This window comes from Artemia sp. Qi Xiang Cuo, chromosome 13 (assembly GCF_049724085.1).
Source record: "Artemia sp. Qi Xiang Cuo chromosome 13, ASM4972408v1, whole genome shotgun sequence".
In the NCBI taxonomy this organism is placed as follows: domain Eukaryota; kingdom Metazoa; phylum Arthropoda; class Branchiopoda; order Anostraca; family Artemiidae; genus Artemia; species Artemia sp. Qi Xiang Cuo.
In genome coordinates, this window is record NC_142806.1 from 5651674 (window position 1) to 5665998 (window position 14325).

Sequence of the window (14325 nt, forward strand, 5' to 3'; positions counted from 1 at the left end):
CAAGTTCAATTCTGAATTTTTCCACGGAAGAGAAAACATAAACTTCGATTCTGAATTTTTTCTAAAGAAGAGAAAAATGTTAAACTTTGATTCTGAATTTTTCCTAAGAAGAAAAAAAGTTACGCTTCAGTTTTGAATTTCTCAAAGAAGAAAATGAGTTATACTCCGATTCTGAATTTTTCCATGGAAGAGAAAAGTTATAGTTTAACTCGGTATTTTTTCCAAAAGAAGAGAAAAAACATACTCTTCAATTCCGAGTGTCCTCCGGAGTTGATAGCGTACCCTAAAAATAGTACGCATTATGTACCCAAGAAATAGTAAACCCATGATGGTATCAGTAACATGTGCTGATGCCTTGTTTTTCATCGATTCATCTTTCTATTCCTTGGTGATATTGCCTTTCAAAGCCCTTTTTATTTTACTTGCGGTTTCATTGTCTATTACGACATTATTTTTGCATAGGTCGCGGTTTTGACACTTGGATAAGATATGACTTATGATACTTTGACAGCGGTATATATTTATTCTTCTTCTTGTCTTCTTTTGAATAGGAATACCTCAAAGATGACAATAGGATCTATAAACAGGTAATGTTTTACCACAAGCAGTAGCAAGAAAATGACATTCGTCATCAACTAAAAGTTTTAGATTATCTTTCTCTTTGAGCGCTATCATCTCTGGAAATGATACTGGAAATGAAACTTTGAAGGTAGAAATTCTTGGGTACTCCAAAGGAATTTAACTTCTTATTGTCATGACAGTGCATGCACACAATTCCAATAAGATCGTAATTAACACTTGTTTCATAATTCCAATATTTCTCTTTCCTAGTATTCACTGCTACGATAACTTTACTATGTGCGCATGCTTTATTCAAGTACTTCATCTTCACCTTTTCCATAATGATGTTAGTGGCTTTTGCATGAAGTTTGTTTTTCATCGAATCATTTTTAATCTCCGTGCTGACAATGTGTTCTAGTTTTCTTATTTTACTTCCAGTTTCATTGTCTATTACGACATTATTTTTGCAAAGGTCGAAGTTTTGAAATCTGGATATGATACGGTTAATTATGTTGATAGAAGATAGGCCTCTCTTCTTCTTGTCTTCTTTTGAATGTTAATACCTGAAATATGACGATTAGATTTATCAACAGGTAATCTGTTACGAGGACTAAAAGCATGAAGTTGGCCTTCGTAGTCAATTAAACGTTTTAGACCAGCATTTTCGTTGAGAATTATCATCTCTGGAAATGTAGCTCTCGCATATCCACCAAGAGTAATGACAATTGTTTTCAGTATTCCAAAGGAATTTAACTCCTTAGTGTCATGACAAACGCAGGCATACATTTCCAATAAGATCACCATTAGCAATTGTTTCATATTTCAAATTTTTCTCTTTGCTAGAATTTAATGTGATGATAACTTTATCATGTGCGCACTTTTTCTTTTAATATTTCATTCTTACTTTTTAAAATATGATGTAGATGTTTATCCTTCCAATTTACAAAGGATACTGTTCGGAAACTTATAATAAACTAAGTAACTTCGATGATCAGCCATAGATTACCAGTGAGGAAGCTGCATAAAAAATCGTGGAATTGGCAGAACTTGTAGTGGAATTTGCAGAATAAGTAATGTGGAATCAGGGCAGAAGTGGAGGATCCGGAACTGACGCAACCGGATCCAGATCTGGAGTTGGGGAATCAAATGGGTATAGATGGATACTGGAGTCGGTTGTATCGGGGAGGTAACCATTGGAATTTGTGGTGGATATGCTGTAACGAGGGGCTAGAAGCGGGGTTATCACCCTATTAAGGAAACAAACATATCTTTAAATGTCTTTGAATTGATGGTACCCTGGTCGATAGTGTCAGAGGTGGAGCAATAGTCTCACACATGTTGGGAATTGTTGTGGTGTATCAGGGATTTTCGGATTGCGAAAACATGAATCAATGGATTTAAATCATACTTTTATCAGGAAATTTTGGGGAATGTCTTAGGAACGATAATATATATTATAGGGCTGCCATGGGGCTGCCATATATTGCCACGGTTGCGGGAACTGCTTTGGGTAACATGTTCAGAACTTAAACGTTAAGGTGCAGGTGCTAAAAATGAATTTTTTGGGCACTGGGGTGAGTGAAATCTAACAATGCGTCATTCATAAACATCCCCCATTGCTTAAAAATTAAAGAAATGTTGAAAAAACGTATTGGAAACAAAAAGTCCGGAAACACTTTGAAGAAAATGTCATAGAAAACGTCTTAAGATGTCCTGAAGCATCTTGCATAAACAGTCGTGCTTCTTATAGAATCCAAAAAAAATTCAAAACACAACCCCAAATTACTCCTACAAAACGAAAAATTAGTGAGTATCACTCAATTTTTAGCCGTTAAAAGGGCTCTTGGGTAATTTTTGTCCAATGTTCATGGCTAGATTAACTTAAGCCTGTAACACTTTTTCAATCCTTTTGACAGAAGGAGCTATTGTTTAGGTCTTTGGTTATCTGATGTATTTCTCCGTGTCAGGTATCTTCTCATTTACCCATTGGGCAAATTTCCGAACTTCATCTTCAGGGTCATGAACTGAATGCGGGTATTTCTCACAATTGAAGTTTTCACAGTTGAATAATGGAAGGTCTTTATCACATTTTCTATTAAAACCTTATCAGTCGGCACGTTCCTTTAAGATAAACAGCTCGCTTACCGAAAAAACTGCAAATTTCTTGAATCTTCTCTTGTACTTGATTTATTTCATAACCATTTTCATTGCGTGGTCTTATGTTTTTATCGTAAAAGCCATTTGGGTTTTTAAAATTTAATGATGCACGCCATCGTTTTTATCATTTTTAAACATATTGTATTTCAGATTCCATTTATAGCTATAAACCTCACGACATTGTTCATCTAACAATAGAAATGCCACTTCGAAAATAACACCCGTCGAGGAATGTTTCAATCCAATGTATTCTGAGTCAATCAAACCGAACATTATAATAACTGTTAACAAAAAATCCATGTTGACACAGTGAACTCTTTTTTTATATTGAAGCAAGGTTACGCAAGATTGTATCATCTTACTTTTATGTAGCACCCGACCATTTAAAACATGGGGTACCTTCAAAAATTGTTATAGTGTTTCCTCTCAATGTAGACATTCCATAGGATGTAACATGCACATAGGTCATGCCCTGAGGAATCTATGTTAAGCCTTCTTCATGATTAAGGGAGGAAAAGAGTAGTCTGTATGAGTCCCGCCGGAATCCAGGAGCGTGTCTTTCCAAATGCAAACATTCCCTATGATGTAACATGAACCTGCATCTTGCCCCTTATGAACTGTCGTTAAACCTTCTTCATCATTAAGGGAGGAAAAGAGTATTCCAAATGAGTCCCTCAGAATCCAGGAGCGCGTCTTTCCAAATGTAAACAATCCCTATGATGTAAAATGTACCTGTGTCTTGCCCTGAGGAATCGTCGTTAATTCTGCTTCATCAATAAGGGGAGAAAAGAGATGTTCTAATGATTCCTTTCGAAATCCAGGAGCGTGCTATCCCAAATATAAAAATTCCCTATGATGTAACATGCACTTGCGTCTTGCCCTGAGGAATTGCCGTTAAATCTTTTTCATCATTAAGGAAAGAGAAAGAGTAGTTTTAATGAGTCCCTTCAGAATCTAGGAGCGTGCCTTCCCAAATTTTAACATTCCCTATGATGAAACATGCACCTGGGTCTTGCCCCTGAGGAATTACCGTTAAACCTTCTTCAGCATTAACGTAGGAAAAGAACAGTCCTAATGAGTCCCATTGGAATCTAGGATCGTGTCTTCCCAAATGTAAATATTCCCTATTATGTAACATGCCATTGTGTCTTGCCCCCGAGGAATCGCCGTTAAACCTTCCTCATCATTAAGGGAGGAAAAGAGTAGTCCTACTTAGTCTCATTGAAATCCAGGACCATGTTTTTTAAAATGTAAACATTCCCTATGATGTAACATGCACCTGCGTCTTACCCTGAGGAATAGCCATTACACCTTCTTCATTATTAAGAGAGGAAAAGAATAGTCTATATGAGTCCCGTCGGAATCCAGGAGCGTTTCTTCCCAAATGCAAACATTTTCTATGATGTAATATGCACCTGCGTCTTGCCCTGAGGAATCGCCGTTAAATTTTCCTCGTGATTAACGGTGAAAAAGAAAAAAATAGTCCGTATGGGCCCGCTCAAAGTGCCTACGGGGATACTACTAATGTTGACATATAGTATATGTTATTGAGAAAAATTGTGCGTGTTTGAACTTTACTTTCTAAGAAAACAACGGGCATCCAGTTCTGTCTTTCAGAGAATGTTAAAGGCAGTGTTGAATTAAATGAAAACACATTATGTGTATACGGATGTTAAAAAGGACGTAAATCAGAAATGACTGGGTATATTTGATTTTATCTTTTACTTGATCTATTGAAAAAAAAATATAAAAAAATACGTATACTTATTCCCGTACTGCAAACATGCCAGAGGCCATAAACAGCCAATACGAGAATTTGAGAAATCAGTCGTTTGACATAGATATCACGCCGAACAAAAAATACACCTTTTGCAAATAAAATTAAATAGAAAAATTAAACAAACAATAAAAAAAACATAAACTGAACAGCAAAAATGTGCATAAAAATTTCAATAATAAATTATTAAATACTTTGTTTTTCAGAGTGAGATTAGCAAAATTGATTCTTTTATATGAGCGGGCAATGTAAGAGTATTCTACATATGAAAACAAACAAATCATTTCACAAGTCTCTCCCGTCAAACGGGGCACATGCTTAACTCACAACGCATTAAACGGAAAAACTGAACAAAGAACTTTAATCTACTCAATAAGATATTTTTTATATTGTTTATGAATGAACTTAGTGAAATTGATTCTTTAATATTGTTGGGCAACATGTTCCAATTCTCTACACCAACATATCGCACGGACAGTGCACTTGGGGCATTTCTGACGGACTATGGCTCTGGCGCATTTCTGATATGAGTGAATTATTTTCAGATGAGGTGGTTGAGTATGAATAGTACTCTGAAGCTATTTGAAACATACAAGTTGTCTTAGTCCAAGTGGTGCTAAAATATTAGTACACGAGTAAACCAAACTTGCAACTTGGAGCTTAGATATTTTTGAAACATTTAAAACTTTTGCCAGGCGGGATGAATCACTTGTAGAGAAATTATTTGAAAATAGGGTTTTTACTCCCTGATTTTGTATTACTTGGACTTTATCTTTTATCTGACAGTGACTTAAAAAAAATCACTGTCAGGCCTTTTATGCCAAATATCAATTTGGAACTTTCAGAAAATGATCAGGAAGATGATCAAAAAGGCATAATTGCATGCTACCACTACTGCTACAACTACCACCACTATTATTGCTACCACTACTTCTACTACTACCACACTCTTCCATCCATTATATTGAGGGAAAATTTTAACTAGATCAAAAGACACTTTGTACATGTACATTGTCAAAAAAGTGTCTCAAATCAAGATCTAAATTGTTTTGTAAGGTTCTGGAATTTAGGCTAAGAGATTGGTTAGATAAAGAGGAAATACTTAGCCCGATGCAAGCGGGATTCAGATCAACATTCAGCACTGTTGACCATATTTTTACTTTGGATGTATTGAGAAGCAAATATACTAGAGGAAAAAATGGTCGGCTATTCGTAACCTTTTTAGACCTGAAAAGTGCTTTTGATTCGGTAAATAGGAGGTTGTTAATTGAAAGTTTGTTAGAAATAGAGCTGCCGTCTTGCTTTGTAGCAATAATAGCAGATATGTATCAGAGGGTGAAATTTGTTGTGAAGGTTATGGGAAAATTTTCTATGCTAGTTACGTCTCATGTGGGTGTGAAAAAAGAATGTACTTTATCTCTTAAGCTTTTCTCCTTGTTTGTTAATGATTTAAATAAATTTTTGAAAAATAATGGAGCCCCTTATGTATCTTTGGATTGGTTTAGGCTATCATGCATGTTATTCGCGGATAGCAGAGGTAATCTTCAGAAGCAATTAGATATAATAAAAATTATTTAGAAAAGAAGGATTTAGATTTGAACGCTAAGAAATCATTAGTATTAGTATTTAGGAGTAAAGGAGATGTTGATTCAGAGGATCATTTTAATTTGGAGGAAAGGTCTTAGAGGTTAAAAAGAATTGATTTATTTGTTTGTTAAGTTTAGTGCACTAAGGGGAATGTCTAGGCATGTAGAAGATTGTAATTTAGGGGGTAATGGGATAATAAACATGCTTTTGAGAAGTAATTTAAATCAGCTAGCTGACATGGTGATCCTGAAAAGAGTTTTCCAGACAAAAGTAGCTTCTAGTCTACATTTGGGTTCTGGGGTTTAAGGTTTTGCTAAAGCAGCTAAGCTAGAAGTAGTTCAGCTAAGGTATTCTAAGAGAATTTTAGGCCTTTTAGTTCGGTGGTACTGAAAGTAGATTTGGGGCTTTTCTCTTTAAGAAGTGTTAGATTGGTTAGAATGGTAAAATTCTGGAAGGAGATAATTAGGCTAACTAGAGTTCTGCTTCTTAAGTCAGCTCATTTGGAGAGCTTGAAGGACGGTAGACGTGATTCATGGCCAAATCAGGTCAAGAAAATCCTGGACCTTTGTGGACTTTCGGAGATGTGTAATGAAGGAAAAGGCCCTATAGCTGATACCGTGTCAGCATGGAAGGAAGTTCAGTGAACCCTATATGACCAAGAAATCCAAGAGTGTCCAGCTCATAAGGACCAATCTATGTCTTTGAGGTTTTACTCCCAAGCCAAAGACGGTTGGGGGGAGGAGGTTTATTTTAAATTTGGGTTGAATAAAGAGGATTTGAAGAATTTTGTTGTTGATAAGAGGGGACAATTTGGATTTAGGTGAGAGAAGGAAATTTTTGGGAAAGTTTAGGCTGGCGGCTGGCCCTTACTTTTGCCCAATGTGTGGATGTGTGAATGAGAACTTATTTCATTTTGCATCCGAGTGTGAAGAGCTGTCTGAGTTGCGGAATGAATGTTTTGGACGAGTATTAGGGAGTGAAAGTAGAAGGCTATCTTATAGCCCCACGGGGCCCTACTGCTGCCACCTACAACTTTTCTTAACACCAAATTTGGGCATAGAGTCATTAGGGAGAACACGTGGTTAATGGGGTCAATGACATGGAACACCTGTGTCAGTCATTAATCAAATTGTTTCCGGGGAAGTTAATTAATGTCTGACAGATGACGTCAAGTTAATTAATGTCTTTGGAGTTCAACCAGAATTGTTTCCAGGGCAAAGTTTAGATCACACGTGACAGCTGATGTCATGATTGATTGATTTGACACGAAAGGGGAATTAATTTGTTGTTTCTAAGGGCAATTATTGATTCACGAAAGGGGAATTAATTTGTTGTTTCCAAAGAGAATTGTTTCCGAGCGAATGTCTATATTAATGTCTTTGGAGTTCTTCCAAGAGAATTGTTTCCGAGCGGATGTTTTGATCTTAGCGATGAATTGTTTTAGTGCGGGAATCAGGTTTCTTAGTAATTTGAAATGTGACAGCGCAGAGATGCCAAAAACAAAGGAACACGCTGAAATTACGTTTAGGGGTTATTTGGGCGAAACCGTTTTAGACATTTTAGGGAATTATTTGGGCGAAACAGTTAGAGACATCTTAAAAGATGATTTTGAAGAGATTTTAGAAGAGGATTTGAGGGTGAAACTCTGTGGTCGTTATAATACACAAGTTCCATTTGAACAGTGTCGTGAGGTCCTCTACCACAACCCCAAAGGGCTCCGATCCCCCTACCCCAACCCCAAAGGGAGCCCCCCGTCCTCAAAGGTTTTCCGGGCTCCCAAAGGGCCCCCGGCGCCCCAAAGGCTCCTGAGCCCTCATTTTAATACTTTTTTAAGGCTTTGTTATATCTTTTCAGAAGAAATTATTATTTTAGGGAATTATTTCGGCGAAACAGTTAGAGACATTTTAAAAGACGATTTTTGGAGAGATTTTAGAAGAGGATTTGAGGGTGAAACTCTCTGGTCGTTATAATACACAAGTTCCATTTGGACAGTGTTGTAAGGTCCTCTACCCCAACCCAAAAGGCTTTCGATCCCCCTGCCCCAACCCCGAACGAACCCCCAGGTCCTCAAAGGTTTTCCGGGCTCCCCAACGGCCCCCCGCGCCCCACAGGCTCCCGAGCCCCCAATTTAATACTTTTTTAAGGCTTTATTATATCTTTTCAGAAGAAATTATTATTTTAGGGAATTATTTCGGTGAAACAGTTAGAGACATTTTAAAAGATGATTTTTGAAGAGATTTTAGAAGAGGATTTGAGGGTGAAACTCTGTGGTCGTCAGAATACACAAGTTCCATTTGAACAGTGTCGTGAGGTCCTATACCCCAACCCCAAAGGGTTCCGATCCCCCTACCCCAACCCCAAAGGACCATCCGGCCCTCAAGGGTCCCACAGACCCTCAAAGGCCCTCCCCGGGCCCCGTCTTTCGTTGATGTGTGTTTTCTGAAACTCATGATTTGTGATATGTAAATTACTATTTCGAACTTTTCTGAGGTAGATTTCACAGTCGTTCGTTTGTGTGTTTTGTTTGAAACCTATGATTTGGGATGGGTGGATTGCAATTTTGTACTTTTCTGAGCTGGATTTCTGAGCCGTTCATGGTGTGTGTTGTCTGAAACTAATGATTTGGGATGGGTAATATGCTATTTCCGGCTTTTATTAGCTAGGTTTCTTAGCCTTTCATAGGTGTGTGTTGTCAGAAAATTATGATTTGGGATGTGTAGTTTGCTATTTGGACTTTTCAGAGCTAGGATTCTTAGTCCCTCATAGGTGTATGTTGTCTGAAACCTATAGTTTGGGATGAGTAGTTTGCCATTTCAGGCTTTTATGAGCTAGGTTTCTTAGCCTTTCGTAGGTGTGTGTTGACTGAAACTTATGATTTGGGATATGTAAATTACTATTTCGGGCTTTTCTGAGTTGGATTTCTTAGTCTTTCATAGGTATGTGTTGTCTGAAACCTATGATTTGGAATGTGTGGGTTGCTATTTTTTGACCTTTACTGTCTAGATTGCTGAGACGCTCACAGGAGTGTTTGGGCTGGAATAAATGATTGGGGGTTGGTAATTCGCTGTTTCAAGCTTTCCTTAGATAGATTTCATAGACCTTCAGAGATGTGTGTTGTCAGAAAATTATGATTTGAGATGTGTAATTTGCTATTTGGACTTTTCAGAGCTAGGATTCTCAGTCCATCACAGGTGTTTGTTGTCTGAAACCAATAGTTTGGGATGAGTAGTTTGCTATTTCAGGCTTTTATGAGCTAGATCTCTTAGCCGTTCGTAGGTGTGTGTTGTCTGAAACTTATGATTTGGGATATGTAAATTACTATTTCGGGCTTTTCTGAGCTAGATTTCATAGTCTTTCGTTGGTGTCTGTTGTCTTAAACCTATGATTTGGGATGTGTGGGTTGCTATTTTTGACTTTTCTGAGCTGGATTTATTAGCCTTTTATAGGTATATTTTGTCTGAAACCTCTCATTGAGATAAGTGGTTTCCTATTTTTGACTTTTCTGAGCTAGATTTCTTAGCCTTTCATAGGTGTGTGTTGTCAGAAAATTATGATTTGGGATGTGTAGTTTGCTTTTTGGACTTTTCCGAGCTTTGATTCTTAGTCTCTCATAGGCCCTTGTTGTCTGAAACTTTTAGTTTGGGATGAATAGTTTGCTATTTAAGCTTTTTCTTAGCTAAGGTTTCATAGTATTTCGTAGGTGAATGTTGTCTGAAACTTATGATTTTGGATATGTAAATTACTATTTTGGGTTTTTCAAAGCTAGATTTCTTAGTCTTTCGTTGGTGTGTGTTGTCTGAAACCTATGATCTGGGATGGGTGGATTACTATTTTTGACTTTTCTGAGCTGGATTTCTTAGCCTTTCATAGGTGTGTGTTGTTTGAAACCTATGATTTGGGATGGGTGGATGGCTATTTTTGACTTTTCTGAGCTAGATTTCTTAGCCTTTCATAGGTTTGTGCTGTCAGAAAATTATGATTTGGGATTTGTAGTTTGCGTTTTTGGACTTTTCAGAGCTAGGATTCATAGTCCCTCATATGTGTTTGTTGTCTGAAACTTATGATTTGGGATGGGTGTATTTCTATTTTGGGCTTTTCTGAGCTGAATTTCATAGTCGTTCATAGGTAAGTGCTTTCAGAAACCTATGATTTGGGATGGGTGATTGCTACTTTTGACTTTTCTGAGCTGAGTTTCTTAGCCTTTCATAGGTGTGTGTTGTCTGAAACCTATGATTTGGGATGGTTAATTTTCTATTTTTGACCTTTCTGAGCTAGGTTTCTTAGCCTTTCATAGGTGTGTGTTGTCAGAAAATTATGATTTGGGATGTGTAGTTTGCTATTTGGACTTTTCAGAGCTAGGATTCTTAGTCCCTCATCGGTGTTTGTTGTTTGAAAAAGATAGTTTGGAGTGAGTTGTGTTCTATTTCAGGATATTATGAACTAGATTTCTTAGTCTGTAATAGGTGTGTGTAGACAAAAACTTATTATATGGAATAGTTAATTTTCTATTTAAGACTACTAATATAAGTATTTATTAGACTTTCTTATGTGTGTGGTTTCTGAAAAATATGATTTGGGATGTGTGGATTGCTATTTTTTGACTTTTCTGAGCTGGATTTCTTAGCCTTTTCGTAGGTGTGTGTTGACTGAAACGTATGATCTGGGAATGAGTGGTTTGCCATTTTTGACTTTTCAAAAGCTAGATTTCTTAGCCTTTCATAGGTGTGTGCTTTCAGAAAATTATGATTTGGGAGGTGTAGTTTGCTTTTTGGACTTTTCAGAGCTAGGATTCTTAGTCCCTCATAGGTGTTTGTTGTCTAAAACTTCTAGTTTGGGATGAGTAGTTGGCTATTGCAGGCCTTTCTGAGGAAAAATTTCTTAGTGATTTCTAGAATAAGGCTGTCTGGAACTTATGAATTTGGAAACCGGTAACTACTATTTCAAGTTTTTTTGAGGTTTATTTTTTAGTTTTTAATAGTTCAATGTTGCCTGTCACACCTGTTTTGAGACGGGCGAGTTGCTATTTTTGACTTTTATGAGCTGGATTTCTTACCCTTTCATAGGTGTGTTTTTTCAGAAAATTATGATTTGTGATGTGTAGTCTACTAGTTGGACTTTTCAGAGCTAGGATTCTTATTCTCTCATAGACGATTGTTGTCGGAAACCTATAGTTTGGGATGAATAGTTTACTATTTCAGGCTTTTATGAGCTAGGTTTCCTAGTATTTCGTAGGTGTGTGTAGTCTGAAACTTATGATTTGGGATATGTAAATTACTATTTAGGGCTTTTCTGCGCTAGATTTCTTAGTCTTTCGTTGATATGTGCTGTCTAAAACCTATGATTTGGGATGGGTGGATTGTAGTTAAAAGTTTGGTGTTTTACCTTAGAGTCTTACTTTAGAGTTTCTGTTAGAGTTCTAGTTTAGTTTAGTTTTAGTTAAGAGTTTATAATTTTATATTTTATTCACATAATATAGTTTTTGTTTTATTTCTATTTTATTTTATTTTAATTAAAGAGTTTATATTTTTATATAATATTAATATATTATATTTTTTGTTAGACTTGAAGTTTAGTTTAGTAATAGTTAAGAGTTTAGAGTTTTAGCTTAGAGTCATAGCTTAGAGTTTTAGTTAAAGTTATAGTTTAGTTAAGTTATAGTTAAGAGTTTAGAGTTTTACCTTAGAGACTTAGCATGGAGTTTTAGTTTAGTTTAGTTTTAGTTAAGAGTTTAGAGTTTTAGCTTAGAGCCTTAGCTTAGAGTTTTTGTTAGAGTTCTAGTTTAGTTTAGTTTTAGTTAAGAGTTTAGAGTTTTTAGCTTAGAGTCTTAGTTTAGAGTTTTTTTGTTGAAGTTCTAGTTTAGTTTAGAGTTTTAGCTTAGACTTAGAGTTTTAATTAGTGTTCTAGTTTAGTTTAGTTTTAGTTAAGAGTTTAGAGTTTTAACTTAGAGTCTTAGCTTAGAGTTTTTGTTAGAGTTCTAGTTTGGTTTAGTTTTAGTTAAGATTTTAGAGTTTTAGCTTAGAGTCTTAGCTTAGAGTTTTTGTTAGAGTTCTAGTTTAGTTTAGTTATAGTTAAGAGTTTGGAGTTTTACCTTAGATACATAGCTTAGAGTTTTAGTTTACTTTAGTTTTACTTAAAGGTTAGAGTTTTAGCTTAGAGTCTCAGCTTAAAGTTCTAGTTTAGTTTAGTTTAGTTTTAGTTAAGAATTTAGTGTTTTTAGCTTAGAGTCTTAGTTTAGAGTTTATGTTGAAGTTCTAGTTTAATTTAGTTTTAGTTAATAGTTTAGAGTTTTAGCTTAGAGTCTTAGCTTAGAGTTTTTTGTTAGAGTTGAAGTTTAGTTTAGTAATAGTTAAGAGTTTTCAATTTTAGCTTAGAGTCGTAACTTAGAGTTTTTGTTAGAGTTCTAGTTTATTTAGTTTTAGTTAAGAGTTTAGAGTTTTTAGCTTAGAGTCTTAGTTTAGAGTTTATGTTGAAGTTCTAGTTTAGTTTAGTTTTAGTTTAGAGTTTTAGCTTAGACATAGAGTTTTAATTAGAGTTCTAGTTTAGTTTAGTCATAGTTAATAGTTTAGAGTTTTAGCTTAGAGTCTTAGCTTAGAGTTCTTGTTAAAGTTGAAGTTTAGTTTTGTTATAGTAAAGAGTTTAGAGTTTTAGCTTAGAGTCGTAGCTTAGAATTTTGTTTGAGTTCTAGTTTAGTTTAAATATAGTTAAGAGTTTGGAGTTTTAGCTTAGTCATAGATTAGAGTTTTACTTAAAGTTATAGTTTAGTAAAGTTATAGTTAAGAGTTTGGAGTTTTAGCTGAGTCTTAGCTTAGAGTTTTTGTTAGAGTTCTACTTTAGTTTAGTTTTAGTTAAGAGTTTAGAGTTTTATTCAAAAATCGTTAAACGATTGTATTGCCTGTTATTTCAAGCAAATTTATGGTCCTATGTCAATTTTAAAAATTCAATACTTAGAGTTTGAAACATTGAAACATTGAAACATTTGCCTCTCAATTACTTGGACTATCTGGTCTTGGTTTTTCTCTGTCTACAATTACCCAGCCCAGTCTTGATGCAACCTATTGCCCAAAATACTTGATAACTTCAATTCAATTAGTATTTTGGGCAATAGGTTGCATCAAGACTGGGCTGGGTAATTGAAGACAGAGAAAAACCAAGACCAGATAGTCCAAGTAATTGAGAGGCAAATGTTTCAATGGCTGAGGCACGGGTAAATGGCAGGAGTATGAACGACTTTCTTATTGGACACATACTTGTCAGGTTAGTTTTTGGAAAGGCATACCTGCCTAGAGTCTGGTTGCATTAATTCAAAATTCAATAACAACCTGCATTAATTCAAAAACATTCAAAAATTAAATAAACATACAAGTTTTTTTAACTGAAAGTAAGGAACGACGTTAAAACTTAAAACGAACAGAAATTATTCCGTATATGAAGGGGGCTGTCCCCTCCTCAACGCCTCGCTCTTTACGCTAAAGTTTGACTTTCTCACAACTCTTATATTTTTTAAACAATAAAAACTTGAGCGTAAAGAGCGAGGCTTTGAGGAGGGGACAGCCCCTTTCATATACAGAATAATTTCTGTTCGTTTTAAGTTTTAACGTCGTTCCTTACTTACAGTTAAAAAAAACTGTTTTTTTTTTATTTAATCAAAACATCAAAGCGATATATTTTCTTTAAGGTTTAGATTTTAAAGTTTAACCACCTCCCCCTGAGCATTCCCTGAAAGTAGTCTCCAATACGTGTATATGATTTTGGATACCACACTGCCTTTCCATGACGATGAATAAAAGTTCAAATACGGATAAAATCCTTTTAATAGACAGTGATGATAATAACAGTGATAGAAATTCACAAAAATACCAGATATTTCGGTCACTGCATTTGTGACCAAAATATTTGGTATTTTTGTGAATTTCTATCATTGTTATTATCATCACTGTCTATTAAAGTACGTGTAATGGGATAGCAGTTGCTAGCGGTCATATTCACAGTTGCAAGATATTACAATTGGAAGTAGTCACAGTTGCAATCGTATGCAGTCTCATTTGCAACCACGATAATAGCAGTAGTAGTAGTGGCACTGGAGCAGATTCAATATCTCAATACTTTTCAATTTCTTGGACACATCCAGGATCAAACACTCCCCCCTTTCCTAATGATAAATCCTGCATGTAAAATATAAACAAATTGCATAAGTAACATTGCTTGTCCCAGTGGCTGAGGAAGCATGACATCCAAGAGAAACA

The 14325-nt window shown here is 35.6% G+C and overlaps 1 protein-coding gene across 1 annotated transcript in view; it reads right to left on the minus strand.

Moving 5' to 3' along the window:
- Positions 1-14325, minus strand: part of LOC148944876 (uncharacterized) — a 142188-nt gene that overhangs the window by 121989 nt on the left and 5874 nt on the right. The window lies entirely within an intron of this gene.